This window comes from Triturus cristatus, chromosome 10, assembly GCF_964204655.1.
Source record: "Triturus cristatus chromosome 10, aTriCri1.1, whole genome shotgun sequence".
Lineage (NCBI taxonomy): Eukaryota > Metazoa > Chordata > Amphibia > Caudata > Salamandridae > Triturus > Triturus cristatus.
Window position 1 is genome coordinate 329856017 of NC_140593.1, and position 21470 is coordinate 329877486.

The window sequence follows — 21470 nt, forward strand, 5'->3', positions numbered from 1 at the left end:
AGCACCCCTGCGGCCGCTGACGCCGCCAACGCGCCCGGAGGCGCTTTAAAAACACGCGCCTCCACTGTGGAGTGGGGAAATCGACCGACTCAGCCACTTGCCATTTGTCGCCGCTGAGGGAGCCGCTGAGGGAGCCGTCCGGATCACCGTCACGCCAGCGCTGCTGGCGTTGCTGCCCTGGTCACTCTCCGCTGTTTGTCTCCCCCGCCGCCGCCATCACCACACTTGCGGCCGAGAGCGGGGGGAGACTACAGCTACCAAGCACCCCTGCGGCCGCTGACGCCGCCAACGCGCCCGGAGGCGCTTTAAAAACACGCGCCTCCACTGTGGAGTGGGGAAATCGACCGACTCAGCCACTTGCCATTTGTCGCCGCTGAGGGAGCCGCTGAGGGAGCCGTCCGGATCACCGTCACGCCAGCGCTGCTGGCGTTGCTGCCCTGGTCACTCTCCGCTGTTTGTCTCCCCCGCCGCCGCCATCACCACACTTGCGGGCGAGAGCGGGGAAGACTACAGCTACCAAGCACCCCTGCGGCCGCTGACGCCGCCAACGCGCCCGGAGGCGCTTTAAAAACACGCGCCTCCACTGTGGAGTGGGGAAATCGACCGACTCAGCCACTTGCCATTTGTCGACGCTGAGGGAGCCGCTGAGGGAGCCGTCCGGATCACCGTCACGCCAGCGCTGCTGGCGTTGCTGCCCTGGTCACTCTCCGCTGTTTGTCTCCCCCGCCGCCGCCATCACCACACTTGCGGCCGAGAGCGGGGGGAGACTACAGCTACCAAGCACCCCTGCGGCCGCTGACGCCGCCAACGCGCCCGGAGGCGCTTTAAAAACACGCGCCTCCACTGTGGAGTGGGGAAATCGACCGACTCAGCCACTTGCCATTTGTCGCCGCTGAGGGAGCCGTCCGGATCACCGTCACGCCAGCGCTGCTGGCGTTGCTGCCCTGGTCACTCTCCGCTGTTTGTCTCCCCCGCCGCCGCCATCACCACACTTGCGGCCGAGAGCGGGGGAAGACTACAGCTACCAAGCACCCCTGCGGCCGCTGACGCCGCCAACGCGCCCGGAGGCGCTTTAAAAACACGCGCCTTCCTCCGCGTCGCGGGACGCGCGCGGGCGGCGCCGGGCTGAGCCCGGGCAGAGGGCGGGCCGTCTGTGGCCGTCTGTGGCCGTCCGGGGCAGGAGGAGGCAGGGCTGGGCCACCCCTCTATCATTTACATCACGCCTCGGTGAGTCTTAAAAACTATTCAAACATGGAGTCTGTCAATGTTGGTATTACACAGGACGATTTTCCGTTCCCCCCTGCCACATTTGAGTCCCTACTCGAAAATGCCCTGAACCTGGTATCTAGTGAAATAGCCGACACTGAGAGAAGAATGTCCATGAGCCGTTCCCACAATATTATCGATTCGTCACCACGGCCAAATAGCCCTGGAATTCCTCTATCACCAGTTGTTGTAATCACAAAGCCGGCACTAGTACCACCACCACTTGTATCCCTCTTGCCTGAAATTGTTCCTACTATTACAATTGCCTCCCAGGATGATGTCATTACTGTGGGACCTAATGACACCAGTAATAGACAGGGAGGGGAAAAACGCAAAAGGGGTACTTCCAAACTCAGCGCTAACAAAAGAAAAAGACCCCCAATGAGCAAGAATCAGCCGACGCCTCAGTGCTTGTGGAATAAACAAAAGCCCACAGAGGCTCAAATTGCTCATGCGAAGGATAAAGATATCACGGTTGCGGATGAGGATATCCCCACTGCAACCACTGTGGACTCGAGTGGGCCTTTTAATACTATATGGACCCAAACTACATTAATGGGAGACAATTACCATCTCTCGAAACAGAATGGGAACCTTATAGAAACCATAGTGGATACTATTTTTAACCGACTAGAAAAGTCAATGATCAATCAGTTTAATAATGTTTTTAAAAGACTGGACAGGTTAGATAACCTAGTTAAGAATGAGGAAGCAAAAAGAAAGGGACATGTCATCCTGGATCAAATCAGAGCTGACCGTCTCGTAAAACAACTCGAATCTGTAAGCCATACTATGTCACTACAGAAACAGGTTGTGTCTAACATACCGGGTGGGGGTACGAATAATCCTGGTACATCAGCCCTTTCTCCTGTACTACCCATAACCAAGCCAAGAAATATTAATGGAGGGAAAAATCTGACAAAACCTAATTTATCTCCCAAATCCACCCCAACTCCTGCTCCTAGACTAACTGGCCCTTTTGCTAGTACTAATAAAACGCCAATAATAATAATAGCGGTCCCATCTACCCTATAACAGCCACAAGACTAACTGCTGACAATAATAAAGGCACTGGGCATGTAGGGACAAATAAGCCTCTTAAACATCAGGGGCCCGTCTTACACCTACCACCTGACGCTTGTCCCTACGTTCTAGTTCTTGCAGGAGTACCAATGTTGAGAGAGGAACAGGGGGAATCATGGGCGCAATTACAAAATAAATGCATAGACTGGCTAATTAAGCATAAAGGTGTTGGATTTGATATCTCTAGAGAGATTTTATCAGCTCGTAGGGTGTCTTGGGTTGGTCCCTTAATTAAAGACAAAGAAGGTGACTGCATTGTTCTTAATTTTAAAAACCCTGGTACCGTAAGATTTTTGCTTAACAGAAATGGTAACGGTTTCGCCATTTCCACAGCTATATCTATGCTACCTTTGGGTTACTTTTACAGACAACCCATAATGCAACTACGGCCACCATTAATGCAACACCAATTTCCACCAATGCATTTCCAGCCACCCTTCACACAACTCCAGTCAACCCTACCTCCACTCAATATGTATAATAGATTTGCACCTTTGTCAGATTTGGACACGTTAGATTGACCTCCATTGACTAATTGGGCTGATCGTTCACTACTGGAATCAATTGCTGAAATTATGGAAGTCCCACAACCTCCTGCTTGGATTGTAGAGAAAGAAAAACCCCCTAACTATAGATTATTGTCCCATGATTCCGAACTATCCGTTGTAAGCTGGAATATAGCGGGACTCAATACCAAAATGAAAATTAAAGAATGGTTAGAATGGGTTAAAAATAACTGTGACATATTGATGCTACAAGAAACCTGGAGTACAATTACACCTACAATGGATGGATTCTGTTGTTATAATCAAAAGGCTTCTGTTTCAACTATGGGACGCCCTAGTGGTGGATTATCTATCTGGACTAAAATAATATCCGGGGTACAAACAAAATTAATTCCGACCCCAAGTAAATGTTTTATGGCTATGAAGTACATTAACAGGATGAAATTATGTTTAATTAATTTTTATAATAATGATTTTACTACTCACCCCAACAATAATTTTTTGTCATTGTTTAATTTTATTGATGAAGTAATGGAGGGGCAGAAGTATGGGTTTTTTGATGGCATTTGCATTGGAGGGGATTTTAATGCTCATATGTATCGTAATAGTCCCCCATGCAGAAACGGTGAAGAGCTGAAAAATCACCTAGCCTCCCGTGATTTGGTAAATGTAATGGACACTGCTGGATCTAGCGTAAATAATACATTAACACCTACATATATAGGTCAGGGTTGTGCGTCCACGATAGACTATATACTTATCTGTCCCTCATTGTGTGATATAATTTCTAAAGCTGAAGTCATCTGTTCCGCCTATAGTGATCACTATCCTCTTAGAATATGCCTAGATAATCCACAGACCTTGAAGGCTACATCGAGAACAGTGTTGGGGGATCAGCACCATTTGGATCTATCCACTGACAGACTAAGACTAATATGGAAAGGGGTGGATAACAAAGATATCCTAGCTAGAGTCATCAAAAAGCACCCTATGATAGTAGAGACTTGTCTGTCGTATACCAGCCCAGGCGAGGATGTGGTCATTGCCTTTGGTAATCTCTGCGGGGCTATTAAAATAGAATGCTCTAAACCAGCCAGGCCTAATATAGATCATGGCCCTCGCTGGTTCGACTCCTCCTGCTCTAGGGCCAATAGGGACCTGAGGGCAGCCTTAAAAACCAATCCGAGGGATGATCAATTAGTGAGAGAACTTAGATCAAATTACAAATCTGCATTACGCCTTAGATCTGAGGCCCTAGTGATTAATCACTGGGAATCCCTCACACGCTTTGCCTCACTAAAGGACACGACTGGTTTTTGGAGAGAAGTCAAGTCCCTAAGATCTTTTGGTTCTAACATCAAACCAATTAACTGTAATATAACTAGCGAAGCGTGGGTAGAACATTTTTCTAAAATCTACGCTATATTACCCTCCTCCCTAGATATTGATCACTCATTTAATACTGTTGATCGACTTAACTTTTTATTATCTGAGGTGGAGGATGCCATACTCGAGAGCACCAGCAATAAAGCCCCAGGCCCGGACGGTCTTTCTATCGACCAGATTAAATCTGAAATTAATTTCTGGGCCCCCTTATTATGCAATCTATTTAATAACTTGGCTGACAGCTCAATTCCCGATTCCTGGTCGAACAGTATTATCGTACCAATATTTAAAAAAGGCGACAGGTCGGATCCTGCCTGTTATCGTCCGATTTCACTGATCGACAATACGTTAAAAGTTCTCGGAAGGGTTATTTTTAAAAGAATACGTAACTGGGCTGAGGATAATAATATTCTACATTGCAGCCAACTGGGATTTAGAAGCCATGTGGGTACAGTTGAACAATGCCTCAACTTGAATTTAATTATGGCCAAATACACTATTGTTAAAAAGTCCCCGCTTTATTTAGGTTTTATGGATCTGAGCTCAGCGTTTGATTTCGTTAATCGTTCTAGGTTGTGGTCACTTCTGCTGGATTATGGTCTAGATAGCTCATTGGTTTATTTTCTTTCCTATCTACACAGGGATCTAAAGGCGAGAGTACGCATCAATAATGATGGCGAACTATCAGATGATATTTTTATTAGCAGAGGAGTAAGACAGGGCTGTGTACTCGCCCCACTGCTTTTTATTTTGTACATTAACGGGTTGAGCCGCTCTTTGAGCACGAACACTAAGGATGTACCAACCATAAATGGTTCCCCCATTTCTACTCTTCTCTATGCGGACGACGCAGTACTAATGGGGCGTACTCCGAATGCTTTACGCATTTTAATAACTGGGTTTGTTGCTTTTATGTCCGATTTGGGCCTAAGTACCAATTTTAAAAAATCTTTCATCATGAACTGTGGGCCAAAAAAGTATAATATCACTTCGATAAAATCGGGGGACAACGTATTAAAATGCACCAGCACCTTCCCTTATCTAGGGTTATTATTTTCTAATACAGGCTCATGGCAGCCACATGCTGCCTATGCGAGAAATAAAATTGGTAAATCGATTAATTCTATTTTATCTCTCCAACAACCCAAACTGGCCGATGTCATTTCCCCCCTGCTTAACATTTACCGTACCCAATGTCACCCAACTGGGACATATGGAGCAGAAGTGTGGGGCTATTGCAACAGCACCCCCCTCCAGCTGGAGGAAAATAGATTTTGTAGAAAGGTACTGGGGGGTGTTCCCTGTGCGCCCACATTCATCTGTCATAATGAACTAAGGATGCCATACATTTCCGATTTTATTAGGTCAAGGCCTGCACTTTTTTGGATAAAAATTTGGTCCAACCCAGCTGCACTTCTAACACGCAGCATAATATCTGATTGTCTATTACTTGAAAGCTCCCACCTTGTCCCCTGGTTAAATGCGGTTAACAACAGCCTGTTGAGTGTGGGCCAAGGTCTCCTGTTTAGCTCCCCTAATATCATTGCCCCTTCCCATAAGAACGGTGTAAAACGGGCACTATTTGATCTTTATAAAGAGGAACGCAGGAGATCTGAATTTGTAAAGCCTGTTGTTATTAAATATCTGCCACTAACTGACCCAGACAATGTCAACCTAGCTAAACCCCGCAGATACCTGTCGATCCCAATTGGAAGATGGAACCGGAGTCTTTTATTTAGGTTCCGGGAAGGAAGTATCGTTAATCTACTAAGTTTTCCCCTTGGCTTTAATAAAAACCTAGAAGAGCTGGATTGCCCTTGCCCAGAAGGTGGAAAACAAAGTTTGTTGCACTTCCTTTTTTTCTGCGGCTATTATAAGTTGTATACCCGTCAATATTTAATGCCGATTCTTCGTAAATATAATATAAGAGATTTCATCCTGGCATTAAAATTTTTTCAAATGTTGTCGACAGACGAGGTTATACACATGGTAAACTGCTTTATAAAAACCTGCATAAGATCCAGGGCTAGCATGGAACATACATAATTGGCTACTGAATGTATACTGCACTTTAGCATTATTTCATTATAAATAGTAATTGAATTAATTATTTTATGCGTATTTGGACATGTGTGATTTTTATAGAAATGGATAAGGTGGCATTTACAATCTCATATATTAATAGATCATGTTTGTCCCTACTGTGCACCTCGTATTTTATGACTATTTGCTGCTAAACCCAATTGGAAATCTTGTTAGATAATGTATATCCTGTCTGTGTATTAAGCACTTTATGTTATATATATGCTGCTCTAACCCTATTGAAAAATTATTGTTTTTAAAATATTTTTATACATGTTTTTATGTGTGTTTTTAACCTGGATGTACTTTTATGGAAATACAAATTCCGAATAAAGATCATTTGACTTGACTTGAGGTCATAGTTGTTGGGAACGAAGAAGAGAGTCAGGCTTGGAAGGATAAGTTTCCAGAAGTTTTTGGGAACAAGTTAGGCAAAATAAAGGGTTTTAAACGTAAAATAGTTGTAAAAGGTGGAGCCATACCAGCAAGCTATGGGGGGTTCCGTTTAGTGTAAGGGATGACTTCGATAAAGAACTCAAAAGCCTTTGTTCTAAAGGAATCATTGAGCCCACAGAATCCTCCTTGTGGTTGTCACCTTTGGTCGTGGCCAGAAAGAGAGGGGGAGATCTCCGCGTTTGTGTAGATTTGAGATATTGAACAAGGAGATCTGGATAGATTCCCATCATTTACCTAGAATAAGTGATCTTCTTGCTTCCACCAAGGGTGCTCGTTACTTCACCAAGTTAGACTTGGCCAGTGCTTACCACCAGGTAGAATTAGACCCCGGATCTCGTCACTTGACAGCTTTCGTCTCCCCTTTAGGCACTTTCCAGTATTGTCGCAAGCCTTTTGGGCTGGCGTCAGCAGCCTCAGTTTTTCAGAGGATCATGGTCAACATCCTTAAAGGGATTGAGGGCATCTTAGTCTTTCAAAATGATGTGCGGTTTTTGGGAGAGATCTGGCCTCTCATCACTCTACACTTGACAATGTTCTCACTCTCTTCAAGAAGAATGGTGTGGTAATTAAGGAAGAGAAGTGTGAGTTTCTGTGTTCTAAAGTGGAATATTTGGGTCATGTCATTTCAGATGAGGGTGTCAGCCCTAAGTCTGGGTTGTTAACTGCAATCATTGATGCCCCGGCTCCTGTAGACAAGACGGGTGTCAAATCTCTGTTGGGTCTGTGCGAGAATTACTCTATTTGTCCCTAACTTTGCTTCGATTGACAGGCCCATCAGCCGTCTGCTCAAAAAAGGGGTGAAGTTTGAATGGTGCAGTGACTGTGAGGCTATTCTTAATACCATTAAATCTTTCTTAAGAGGTGATTCTGTACTCAAGCCGTTTTGACCCCAATTTTCCCTGCTGTGTCACTGTAGATGCCAGCCATGTGGGTATGGGTGCCTTGTTGACTCGGACTGACAGAGGTGTTGAGAACACTATATGTTTTGCTTCAAGAGTCTTGAGATCTGCTGCTCTTCAACACTCGGTCATAGAGAGAGAGTTGTTAGCCTACACGTGGGCTATTGAGGTTTTGTTCCTATATTTGGGGCAAAAGGTTTTTGTTGCAGACTGATCACAAACCTTTAGTTAATGTCCTCGGAGGGGGAATGAGCAAATGTTCCCCTCCCAGGATTTTACGGATTGTCTCAAAACTCCTCCAGTATCAGTTTGATGTCCAACATATATCTGGGGGAAGAAATGGGCGAGATGAATTTTTTTGTCTAGATTCCCAGTCAAGTCTGAAAACTTGAAAATGTCAATTTGCATGATTTTTCCAATGAGGTCTGTGAAGATTGTTTAGTAGCAGCGTTGGAGGTACCCCGTATGAATCTATGTTCAGAGAATGAATGGATGTGAGCCATGGAGTCTGACTGCGTACTTCAAGAAGTGTGCTCTCATGTGATTGAAGGATGGCCTAGGGAGAAGACGGTTACCTCCCTTGTTCAGCCTTTCTGTAAGGTACAAGATGACCTTTCTTTGGAGGATGGTTTACTCCTTAAAGGTGATAAATTTGTTCCTCCCCATGTTTTTCGCATTGAAATAATACAGAGAGCTCATGAAGGTCATCTTGGCTGCACTCTCACAAAGCGTTGTATAATGGACACTTACTGGTGGCCAAGGATGGACGCTGAGATTGTGGATGCTGTTTTGAATTATGTCTGTGGTGCGGCTGGCAAAAGTTTCAAAGTGTCAGTCCCTCCTTTGATGCCGATCGAGTGCCCACAGGGACCATGGTTGAAGCTTGGAATAGACATCATGGGACCTTATGACAATCTTCAAGGGGGTTTTCGATTTGTATTGGTTCTCATGGACTACACATCCAAATGGCCTGAGGTTAAGTTGGTCAAGGAGGCTAACACCAAGGCCATTATCTCATTTCTGAAAGAAGTGTGGTTGAGGGAGGGGTGTCCAGAAATCCTTGTCTCCGACAATGGCACACAGTTTGTGAGTCTTGAGTTCCAAACTTTTTTGTTTGAATCGGAAGTTAAACACTAAAACTTCTTTATCATCCCCAGTCAAACTGACTTGTAGAGAGAATGAATCAAGTGATTGGGGAGTGCATTAGGTGGGCAAGAGTGGGGAATCATGATGTTCAGAGAGCTCTTGACAGTTTGATTTGGTGCTATAGGACGAGGCCTCGCTCTTCCACCAACCAAAGTTTGTCCCTTTGAGTTGATAAGGGGGTAAAAGGCAAATACCAGCTTCAGACCTGGTTGGATGACTAAGTGGGTAAAGTCTGAATCAGATGTTTCCAAACTGATGTCTACAGTTACTGAAAACATGACTGATTCTCAGGTCAAACAAAAGGAATGGTTTGACGTCAAGAAAGCAGCGAAGTCTGTTCCTCTTGTGATAGGGGACATAGTCAAAATAAAATCTCCTGTGCATACAAGGAAAGGTGATTGTAAATTTAGTGAATCCATTAAAGTTAAGATTGTTGGCAATGCTGTTAAGGTCTCGGGAGGACATTGGTGGAACCTCAACAGGGTTGTGAAGGTCCGCGCCAAAGTTTCAACCTCCCCATGTCTAGCCTCTGAATCCTCCTGCTCAGACCAAACCATCGTCAGACGGAGTTTCAGACCAGTAGTTAGACCAGCTAGATATAGATCCTAATTCTTTCTTTTAATTTTGTTTTTGTTTTGGAACGAAGGAAGTTATGTTATAACTTATGTACTTATTCACATAACTTTACTGCTCTGTTAATGTTATGCTCTGTTCTTACAATGTTCTTAGAATGTTTCATGGCTTCTAGCAACTGTGCTTGCATTCAGTTGAGCTGGAGCTGCTGTGGGAGTTGGTGCTCACCTTCTCTCTCCTCCATGTAGCCTTAATAAATGTTTCTACTCCAACTTTGGCCAGCGTAATCACTACACAGTTCAAGATGAGGTGGCCGAGATGATGCCAAGTTCATGATTTGTTGTGGCTTGGACACCACCTATTTTCCAGTATTGTATATTTATAGATTCACATTCTTGAATCTTCCCTGTCGTCATGGTGGAGGTCTCACTGTAACAGGAGAAATAGCAGTAATAAAACATCACCATATACCTCCATAGGACAGAAAACTCAAGCAAACTTTCAGCCTCTATTTTTTTTAACATCCACATTTCAGCCAATGACAGTAGAAATATCAGAGTTTCCTTCCCCTACAGAGCCACCATACCTCAGATTTCTTACTGCACGTCGTGTGATAGGGAGTCTCCCTGAAAACTGCTCAGTTACAGTATTTCATCTTCAGCTTTTGACCCCCAGTCTCTGCTTCTGCTACTCTTAAGGTATTTTGGAGTATGTACTTTGCCCCTCCTTATTGTTGAGATGCCAGAGCCTACAAAAGGGCTGTTTAGGCCATATAAGACCTGTGGGAAGTGTAGAATATTCTCTGATGACCCCTACAAACAGTGCCTATATTGCCTCTACCCTGACAACAAACCCAGGGAATGCAAATATTGCCGCACTTTTTCAGCAAACACCCTCCAGGACGGGGAGGGTAGGCTGCTACTCTGGCTTCAAAAAAGGAAGGCTGCGTCTGACTTTGAGTCTCAACCTGAGGAAGAGGCCCATTCTTCCTCAAGGAGAAGAATACAAGGCAGTTCCTCCTCCCACCATGGGAACTCTAAGAGATCCAAGTCCCAGGACAAATCTGTTGGAAAAAAACCCACAAGAAACCTCAGACAGAGGCTTCAAAGGCTTCGTCAGCTCCACCGTCTGCTTCTCTGATGCCTCTGAGACCAGTCTTCTCGACCAACGATGGCCTCGTTGTTGAAGATTCCACTCTCTCCAAGAAAATCTGAGGTTCCGGCACCGTTGACGGCATCGTTGGTGACGACCGTCAAGACGTTGACTGGACAATGGCGGCGGCGGGAGCATCGACTACGGTAACGTCGTAGTCTTCGAGGCTTTCACCGTCTATGCAAATTCCACCGTCGACCATTCCAACGACTACTGCCACGCAGACGAAAGCCATCCACGCACCGTCGGCTGTGTCGCAGACTATCGCATTTGCAATTTCACCGTCGTCAAGCCCGTCGCTGGGACTGTCTTCAGCCCAGACAGATTCAGGATTTCTCTAAGACATCCCCTTTACCTCCTACCCGCATTTGGACTTCCAAGAGTTAGAGGATGAAAGTATGTTTGGCCCTGCATACAGTCCATCCCAGTTAATGGTCAAGTGCCAAGATTTTGATGATGAGGACAAGGATCCATCCTCTTACCTAGCAGGGGAATTTTCTTTTGCGGAGATAGGCACATCTGCTATGCAGTGGCCAGATTCCTTCCTGGAACGTTACCCTTATGATGATAGGGAGTATGAGCGTCATCTGTCAATGAAAGTTCTAGTGTCTCTGGTATCTGATCTCCGCCATATGATTTTTTTTTTTTTTTTTTTTTAAACCGTTTATTACAGGTCTTAAAAGTATACAAGTATGGGCCCACAACCTTCCGGCCGGCCGCTAGCAATGGTAGGAACATTCGACATACATTTATGGAAACTTGGTATGACAGGAGGAGCATTTCTCAGTAGCATCCAGGCCCCATTATGCGGTTTCATTTTAAATTAAGAACAACAAAAATTAAAACCACACCCACAAGGCAACCCACAATCAAAAATAGCAGCACGTGCTCCCCAAGAGGGGGGATCCCAACTATACACAGAAGTGTGAAGAGGGGGAAGAGAACAAAGCGAGGACTGGGGGAACCCAATGCCCGGAATCGGGGGAACGAGTCGGCTAAGGGGATGGGGCTGGCGAGGGATCAGGCAGCAGCGGTGGCGCGCAGATACCCCCTCGGTAGGCGTTCCAGGGGCCCCATACTTTCACCCATGTCCCAGGCTTACCCCTCGCCACATACACCACCTTTTCGCGAAACATGCACCAGTCCATGTGTTCTTTCCAGGCCGAGACCGTCGGGGGCCTCTGGGATCCCCACAGTTGAGCAATATCACGCTTGGCTATCATATATCCCAGAGTCACCCACCACGTCTGCGGCGCTGAGTAATCAGTCGGTTCCCACACATTCAGAAGGCATCTCCTCGCTTCAGGCAACAGCGCCACATACGTAACCAGTCGCAGCACCTCATGTACACCACGCCAGAACCCCTCTACCTCCGGGCACTCCCACAAAATATGCATAAAGGTCCCCAAAGCACCACACCCACACTTACACAACCCATCTCCAGCATAGCCCATACGCAGAAGCTTTGGCCCCGTCATGTAGACCCGGTGGAGTATCTTGAGCTGGACGAAGCGGAGGCGAGCCGGTATGGCCACCTCCTTAGGGGAGGCCACCGCGGAGGTCCAGTCCTCGTCATCCAACTCCAGCCCGTCGGCAACCCAAGTCGCACGAAGGGCAGTCAACAGGCCCGAGCGGTCGTTTATCAGCTTTTTGTATATAAGTGAGATCGTGCTGTCCGGGACGTGCCCATCCAGCATTCTATCTTCCAGGGGGGAATATTCCGGGATGGAGGCAACGTCCGAGAAGACGGAGCCCAGCGCATGTCGGACCTGCAAATACCGGAAGTATTCACTGCCTTGCAACTGAAATTCCGTCTGCAGCATATCGAACGTTTTAAATCCTCCCCTCGTCCAGAGATCCCCCACTTTACTGATACCTATTATGTCCCACTTCTCGAAGCCCTTAGAGGTCCACAGGGAACCTAACCGCTCAGACGCGTATAGTGGTGATGCCCGGGTCAAACGATCCTTCCACCCCATAGCTGCATTGGCCGCGTGCCAGACTTGCACCATGACACACGTGGGGCCCGTCAGACGAGCGTCGGGCGCGCTAGAGTAGAGCGCTCGATTGTAATCGCCACCTGGCAGGAGCATCTTGTCCATTTCAAATGCCGGGTTTAAGGCGGGCCCATAGAGGCCGTGGTTAATGGCAGCGAGCTGGGAGGCCCAATAGTACCGTTTAATATCCGGGAGGGCAATCCCCCCGTCAAACCATGGGAGCGTCAGCTTAGCCAGAGCAATACGCGGCCTCCCGTCCCAGAACAGGCGGCGTTGCAGACTCTCCACCTCACGGAAGTAGCGCGCCGGGACCAAGTCCATAGTGTTCTGCAGAGCGTACAGAAAACGCGGCAGAGACATCATCTTGAACAGTGCCGCCCGGCCGCCCGGCGAAAGCGGCAGGCGCCGCCAACGTGCGACATCTACCCGCAAACGCTGGAGGGGGGGGAGCAGATTCCGTTCATACCGGGCCTCCGGGTCCAGAGTAATGAAGACACCCAGGTACCGAAATCCCTGCGGGGCGATCTGGATCGGACAGCCCCGCGGGAGAATAGGAGCCTCCCCAGAGAGAACATACACACACGATTTAGCCCAGTTGATGACGAGACCGGAGTTACGACCAAACGAGTGTAAAACATCAACTAGGACTATAAGCGATTTACGTGGGGAGGCTAGGTACAGAAGGATGTCATCCGCGTATAGGGATACGCGGTCCTCATACTCGGGGGTCCAACGGAGACCACGGATGGAAGGCTCCCACCGCAGCCACTCCGCCAGGGGCTCCAAGGCAAGCGCAAAAAGAAGCGGCGACGGGGGACAGCCCTGTCGCGTGCCCCGGCCCAGCTCAAACGGGGCCGATACTCTTCCGTTCACGACCACCTGCGCCAATGGGCCCGCATACAACAATTTGACCCAACTGATAAATCCTGGGCCAAACCCGAACTTCGCAAGCATCGCCCAGATGTATGGCCACTCAAGCGTGTCAAACGCCATGGTGGCGTCTAAGGACGCCAAAATGGCCGGCTCCCGTATAAACGGGACACGCGCAAGCACCCCATGCAAACGCCGCAGATTAAGGGCTGTATTGCGATGGGGAATAAAGCCAGATTGGTCCTGATGAACCAGATCTCCCACCACACCGACCAGCCGATTGGCGAGTACCTTAGCGAGAATTTTGGGCTCCGCATTCAGTAGTGAGATAGGCCGATAGGAAGTAACCCGATCCCGAGGTCTCCCTTCCTTGTGGATCACCACAATTGTAGCCAGACGTTGGTCAAGCGGGAGGGAGCCCAGCGAGTGGGCCGCGAGGAACATTGCGCGGAGGTGAGGCGCCAATGTATCCGGTCGCAGCTTATACAGCTCGATAGGGATACCGTTCGGGCCCATGGCCTTGCCAGAAGCGACCGAGCGTATGGCGAGGGCGATTTCGTCGGAGGTGGGAGCGGCGTCCAGCGACACCCTGTCCTCCCCGGACAGGGAAGGCAGCGCGATATCCCTGAGCAGAGCACGGGAATCCTCTTCCGAGCAAGAAGAGACCGGGGAATACACCTCGCGGAAATACTCCGCGAAACAGGAGACAATTTCTTCTGGCTCAGTTACACTTACACCATTCGTTTTCTCAATCAGCGGGACCACATGATTCGCTCTCTCCTTTTTATCCAACCACGCTATCAGTTTACCAGCCTTATCACCCACATCATACAGTCGCCCCTGTTGCTCCCTACTGAGGCCCCTGGCCGCCTCCGTAACGAGGGCCCTATAAGCCGCCTGCTTGAGCTGGAGGACATGTAATGTAGCATCCGTCACCCCATCTTCTAGATTACCCTCCAGCTCAGCTATTTCAGCCTCCACCCGGGTCACCTCCTCCCGCTCGCGCCTCCGGGCGTGGGAAATAAGGGACAGGGCCTCCCCTCTAAGTACTGTTTTGAAGGCCTCCCACAGGGAGATAGCTGAAGGCACTGACCCCACATTCTCCTCAAAATAGCGCTGGAGGGATTTAATCAAGTCAGCGCGAATGGTGGGGTCGCGCAGGTACCAGGAATTGATTGGGACCACCCTACTCTCAGCCCTCGGAAAGACATCAAAATGCAACAATAGCGGGGAGTGGTCCGAGATACCCCGTGCCAAATGGCGCACCTCCCCCACCCTCCCGACATGGGCCGCCGGGAAAAGGACATAATCAAGCCGTGAGAGACTACCATGGGCCCCCGAGTGGAAAGTGTATTGCAGCTGCGTGGGATGTTTTAAGCGCCAGCAGTCCACCAATCCCAGTGTATCCAAGAGGCCGGATAGCCACGCCTGTGCCCGGGGGAGGTCCCTAGGGGGGTGACGATCCACAGTCCCAGAAACCACCGCGTTGAAATCCCCCCCCCACCACCAGAAGCCCCCCCGGAAGGCCAAGTAGGAGGCGCCCCAGATCTGCAAAGGTGGTCGACTGCAGCCCCGGTGGGACGTACACTGACACAAAGACAACCACTTTGCCCTCCATTCTCCCCACCAAGACAGTGTAACGTCCCCTGTCGTCGTGGAGCACCTCATCAATTTCTAACGGGAGCAAGTTCTTTACCATGATACCCACACCCCTCGAGCCTGACGTGAAGCCCGAATGGGCCACGAGGCGGTAGCCACGCCGATTCATGGCGCAGAAGGAATTGCCAATCAGGTGTGTCTCCTGCAGGAAGACCACATCAGGCGAGAGTCGCTTCAGATACTGTAGGACCACACCTCGTTTAATCCTGTCCCCCAGTCCATTGACGTTCCAAGACAACAAAGTTAATTCCCTACCCCCCATCATACACAAAAACCATCATTCGTCCCCCCGAGAGCACAGTAGAACCAACACAAAAAAAGGGTTGCCTTGTGATAATAACGAACAACACCCCATCCCTGCCCACCCACCCCAACAAAACTCCCCCCTCCCTGCACCCCTGCATGAGCCCAAACAGCCCCCCCAACGTGCAGTGTGCCTGTCGCCCCATAGATAGTTAAACTAACTAGACCCCCAGAGGAGGAGGGAGAACCCCCGAGAGACCCCACACAACCTCCATAGGAGGGGAACTTAAACAATCCGACGTATAGTCAAAAGTGGCATCATTCTTGTCCCGAGCGAGGCCTAATATTAGTCCCTCAGTCTTGATCCGGTGAGCCCTCTCCCCCGGCCGCTCCCCCCCCCCCCCCCCCCGCCACCCCGATCCCGATCTCCAGACAGAGTATCCAGCCAGTCCCCGGCCGCTTCGGGACGATCAAAAAAGTGTGTGCGGCCTTCCACCTCCACTCGCAGCTTAGCTGGGAAGAGCATGGCGTATTTGAGATTTAGGTCCCGAAGACGGCGCTTGACACCAAGGAAGCTCAGTCTCTGCTTCTGGATCGCAGGGGTGAAATCAGGATAGAAATTAATGTCCATATTATCAAGTCTAATCGGTCCCTGTAGTCTGGAGGATTGCAGGATAGCGTCTCTGTCCCGAAAATTAAAAATCCGGGCGATGAGAGGTCTCGGAGCGGCTCCGACCTTAGGCCTTCCCCCGGGAACCCTGTGGGCCCTCTCCACAGCAAAGAATTTACTCAGCCCCCGTGGCTGGAGATGGGTAACGATCAGGTCTTCCACGAAAAGGTCCGCCGCCGCTTCCTCACGTCCCTCAGGCACCCCGATGATACGGATGTTGATCCGCCGGGCCCGACTCTCGGAGTCCTCCAGGCGACGATCCATCAGCGCACTCACCCGAGCCAGTCGGCGCACCTCCGTTTGCAGGGCCGCCACATCTGTCGTAAGGCCCGATGCGGTGTGGGCCAAAGAATCGACCTGGTCGTTGGTCTTGGAGAGATCGGCCCTTATCAGGCCAACATCTACGAGGACCGAGTCGATCTTCTGCGCCAGTGTGTCAATACGCTGGCCCACAGAGGCCTTCATCTCGGCGATGGCGCCCATGACATCCCGCAGAGTCAGATCCGTGGGCAGATCGGGGGCATCAGTAGGGCCCTCAGGGGACCTGCGTGGCACCTCAGGAGATCCCTTCTGGAGGGTATAGCGATCCATGCTGTTGGACTGATGGGCTGCGCCACGCCGGGTCGATTTTACCTTTGCCCGATCGCCATCTTGTTTCGTGGCCATGGTCCCAGTCTCCCGATCGCACCAGCCACGTCGTGAAGGGCGGGCAAGCCGGTCCACGGGCTCCGGGGGGGTGCCACCCCAGATCTGCGGGGCGGATCACAGCCGGCGGGCAGGCAGGGTCCCCCAGCGAGGCCACACCAAGCCCCGTGACCCAACCTCGCATAGACAGCAAGGAGGGTACGAAAGTGAAAGTGCGGGTTACGCGAGCCACCAAGCCCTGCCCGCCGCTGTTATTCACTTCGTCACTGGATCGCCCCACAACGCAAATCCGGGGTTCGGCTAGGAGAAGGCCGCAAACCTCAATCGGTGTTAAAGTCGGTGTCCGAGGTCCGATTTGGAAGCGGTAAACGGGCGCCACCTCAGCTCGGGCTCACCGACACAGTCCCCTCATCTGGGACAGGATATGTTCAGGATAGTGATAGGAGGTCGCGGAGGTCCTCGGGAGCCTCGCACCTACGCGGCCATCTTGGTTGCGCGCTAGGCTCCTCCCCCCTCCGCCATATGATTGACGACTATTACAGGCGGTTTCTTGACGCAAATGCTCCTTACCATGATGTTCCCACTATTCTTCCTGGCCAAAGCACTCCCAAATCCATCAGGGAAAAGACCATCCCTCTTCCTATAGTCATCACAGAGGATACTCAGGATGTTCAGACAGAGGTAGAAGAGATACAAACGGACATAGATGCCCATGATGAATCCGACGACCACATATCCCCAATGCCACCATCTCCCATCCCTCCTGCTGTGGATTCCTCTCCTGCAGATATTGGGGGATTCCATGATCTTCTAGAGCAGAGGTCTACAATCTGTGGGGCGTGACCCTCGGGGAGGGCGGGGAGGCGTGGAGTCCTGGAAAGGGGGTCGCGCATTCCCCAGCTTCACTTGTGCTTTTGTTTTGGAAAAAGACAGCCGGCTAATGTCCATCGCTATCAGCTGAAGTTTCATCAATTAAGTCTCCTGTGCTGTGAAAAGCTTTTGTGCCAGGATACCTGCTTGCCCGAAAGAAATTCAAATGTGCGCAATTAGTTAATTTTCAAGTGTAAAGGGTGGTTGGGAGCCAGGTCTGGCTTTAATTGATCAAATCACTCCAAGCTTTGAGATGACAAAGATTTCGTTTTTTGAGTGGTAGTGCAAAGAGTTAACTACTGGGCTGTGCAGCACATGCTTTTAATTGTAACTGTATTACACTGCCCTTAGTACCCCTAAGGACGTCTTGAAGGGAAAGTTATGTAAAAACAAAGTTGCATTACATACGCTCTGGTATTGCTAAAATCTACATTTTGGAAGCACCATTTTAACGCACAACTATTTTCACATTTTGTATCAGTCAATCTTATGCTGTGTGTAATGCGGGTATGCAGTAATGCCTTACATATTCAGAGCTTTCTGTCACAGGCTGTGACCTCATAGCAATAAATATATACAAGTCACTATTCTCCCCTGCACCAATCAAGATTTAATTCTGTGGCTCTCTGGTTACAACAAAGACCTCTGCAGTGCATTAAATAATAGAGGTTTCATAATGTACCACAGTGCATTTCGCACTGAGTAACAACTTTTTCAGTTATTTTTCATTTACCCTGCCCATTATTTTATATGTAGATACCTGATGGTGAAAGACCTAACAACGTACAGAATATTTTGGGGCTTATTTATGGGAGGCTTCCTCTGCCAGAGCATCACTTCTTTTGATGCTCGGCGGCGCAAACATCTCAACCATACCTATGAGGCGGTGCAAAGTCGCCCTGCATGGCCTCATAGATAATAGAGTAAGACAAAGCAGTGCAAGACACTACGTTACCTTACTCTGCGTTCCATGGGTGGTGTGTGGGGTTCAAGAGTGGTTGGTGCAGGTAAGCGCGGTGGGGTGGGCAGTCGACAGACCATGATGAGGAAAAATAACCTAAAAGAAAACCACTTACCCTGTGCAAGGTAAGTGGGTTTCTCTTCTTAATGTTATTTTCCTTCATTGTTTGTCAACTCACCCCCACCACGCTTAACTGCACCAGCCTCTCCGGGAGGGGCTCCCACGCAACACCCATGGATTTTTATGCTGCCCCATATTTATAAAGTCCCGTAAACCAGGGTCAGCACCAAAAACTTACGCCGCCTCAAGGGAGGCATAACAAGGAGAAATGTGTTAATTTCTACTCATTCTTTTCTCTTTCCATGTGTGCTACATTCTGCAGCTCCCATAGAAAGAGGAAAAAGCCTTTCAGGATCATTTTTGGGAAGGAAGGTGCCCCTTCCTGCCCAAACCCAATCCTGCCCATGTTGGTGCTAGGCAACAATTTGTGCGCCAACGCAAGGGGAAAGGACAGGAATGCACCGTATTTTATAAATAAGGTGCATTCCTGTCCTTTCACATTGGCATAGGGCAGCTCAGCAAGAAGACATGCAGCGCTGCCCTACGCCAATGCCTCATAAATGAGGCCCTGTGGGTTTTAAATACACCTTTGACTACACCCTCCCACTCGCTGAGCTTTGGTTTGTTAAACACTGTTTAATTTTATTTCTCCACAATAAAAATGATTTGCTGTAGGAATTGGAGGAGTTTATGGTTGTCGATAGTTGTCGATGAGGAGTACCAGGTTCTAAAAACTTTTGACAGAAGGTGGTCCTTGCAGCTAAAAAGAATTTGACAAGTGGGTCTTGGCATCAAAAAGTTTGAAGACCTCTGTTTGTGCCTCCAAGCTTTTTGACTTGCCAATGCCAGCTAATCAAACTGAATGTTTTTTGTATGATTTTTAATCAGGCACTCAACGTTCAGTATGGTCAATCTCTATAGTTGGCTTTCTATGGCAAGAAGGACTGAAGCTAATGAAAAGACCTGCCTCTGTTCCAGCTGTCATTCCAAAGTTGTATTAAAGAAATACAAGGCTCTGAACGACTCGCCTGCATGCCTCTTTGGTCACCCGAGGCCGGACTCTGTCATTATGCAGGCAGCGCAGAGAATCGCCAAGAATCCAGCGTCTCCTTGTACAGCCCCACCCGACAAGGACGGGCGCCGCCTCAACAATATTGGTAAGAGGTTCTCGGCATTGGCAGTCACATCCATTTAAGCTTCTAATGCCATGGCCATTCTTGGGAGATATGACCGGCAGATGTGGTCAGACATCTCTGCTTTCTTGGAGTACCTCCCAGAAGATAAAAAGAAAGAGGCTAAGGACATTCTATTTGAGGGAAAAAGAGCATCTTCGGAGCTCATTGAAATAGCCATGGACGTTTCATCCACTGCGTTTCACCAGATGGCAGGAGCGGCGTTTCTCCGTCGCCAGGGATGGCTAAAGGCAACCACCTTTGGTCCAGAGGTCCAAGCCAAAGTTTTAGACATGCCTTTTCTATGGAGAGTGCTTGTTTGGCAAGCACATAGACCAGGCCCTTCAATCCATAAAGACAGACACTGAGACGATCAAAGCCTTAGGCAGTCTCCAGCAGCACTGCTTTCAGTCCTTTCGGGGTAGAGTGCGGGGGCAATTCTTATCCCGTTCGCAATTTCAACAGCGGTACCAGAAATATCCGCAGAGTACCTATAAACCATACAACCGGTTGTTTCAATCCAGCACTGCTCAGCCTTACTCGAGGCCCGCAGGACGCAAGAGGCAACAATCGGCTGGAAAGTCCCAAAATTCTAATTGGAGGCAATGAAGTTCATCAGGCCCCTGTCAACATAGTCCCACGCCACCATCCCATCTTCTCCGCATCCTTTCTGAAATTGAACTGCATTTCTTCAGACAAATGGGTTCTAGACGTCTTCCAGCACGGCCACACTCTGGAATTAATTCTGTAGCCTCCAAATGTTCCACTGCGGAATGTTCTAATGTATCACCTTCCGGATCTCAATATCCAGATACAGTTGCTTCTTCTCGAGCAGGCCATAGAGGAAGTACCCCTCAGCCAACAAAATCGGGGGTTTTTCTCAGTTTTTCCTCATCAAAAAGAAGATTGGAAAATGGAGGCAGGTCATGGACCTCCGAATGCTGAACAAGCTCATCAAAAAACAATCTTTCAGGATGCTCTCTCGTCAGGATATTTTTCTCATTGAAAAAGGGGATTGTCTGGCTTCTCTTGATCTCCTCGATGCCTATTATCATATTCCTATTCACCCTCAGCATCGAAAATTTCTAAGTGGCAGGGTGCCATTACTAATTCAAAGTGCTTCAATTCGATTTCAAATCCGCTCCCAGGGTGTTCACCAAGTGCATGGCACCGATAGCGGCCTTTATAAGACGTCCAGGTCACCAGGTGTTCCCATACCTGGACGATTAACTTATAAAGACTCAGTCTTTTCAAGCGGCAGAGATATCAACAAGAGCCTGTCGATTTCTCTTCCAGTCTCTAGGTCTTCGCATCAACCTGGAAAAATCGTCACTTACTCCAGCCAAACCGTTGATCTTTCTGGGTGCACATCTCAACACGGCAAGGCCTTTCCCACTCAAGAAAGAATACAGCTTATTCTTAGTGCAACAAAGCTTCTTTTAACAAAAAAGTTAGTTTCTGTGAGGCAGTACAAGTCCACTCTGGGGATGATGTTCTCTTGCATCCCGCTCATTCTCAATTGCCGTCTCCGCACGCGACTGCTGCAGGAGCAGCTCGATGCGCAGTGCATTTAGTCTCAGGGCTCATTCAACAACAAGGTTCACATTTCAACTGCAATGAGAGCCGCAATGGCCTGGAGGTTGGTCAAGGAGAACCTTTCACAAGGTCTCTTTCATTCACACTGTGCCACAGCTGGTGATGACCTCAGATGCGTCAATGGACGGATGGGAGGGGGGGAGGGGGGAGAAGCTCACCTTCAAGAATTACAGGTTCA

At 48.9% G+C, this 21470-nt stretch overlaps 1 protein-coding gene across 1 annotated transcript in view; it reads left to right on the plus strand.

The window, feature by feature from the left end:
* Positions 1-21470, plus strand: part of NUP42 (nucleoporin 42) — a 277634-nt gene that overhangs the window by 203128 nt on the left and 53036 nt on the right. The window lies entirely within an intron of this gene.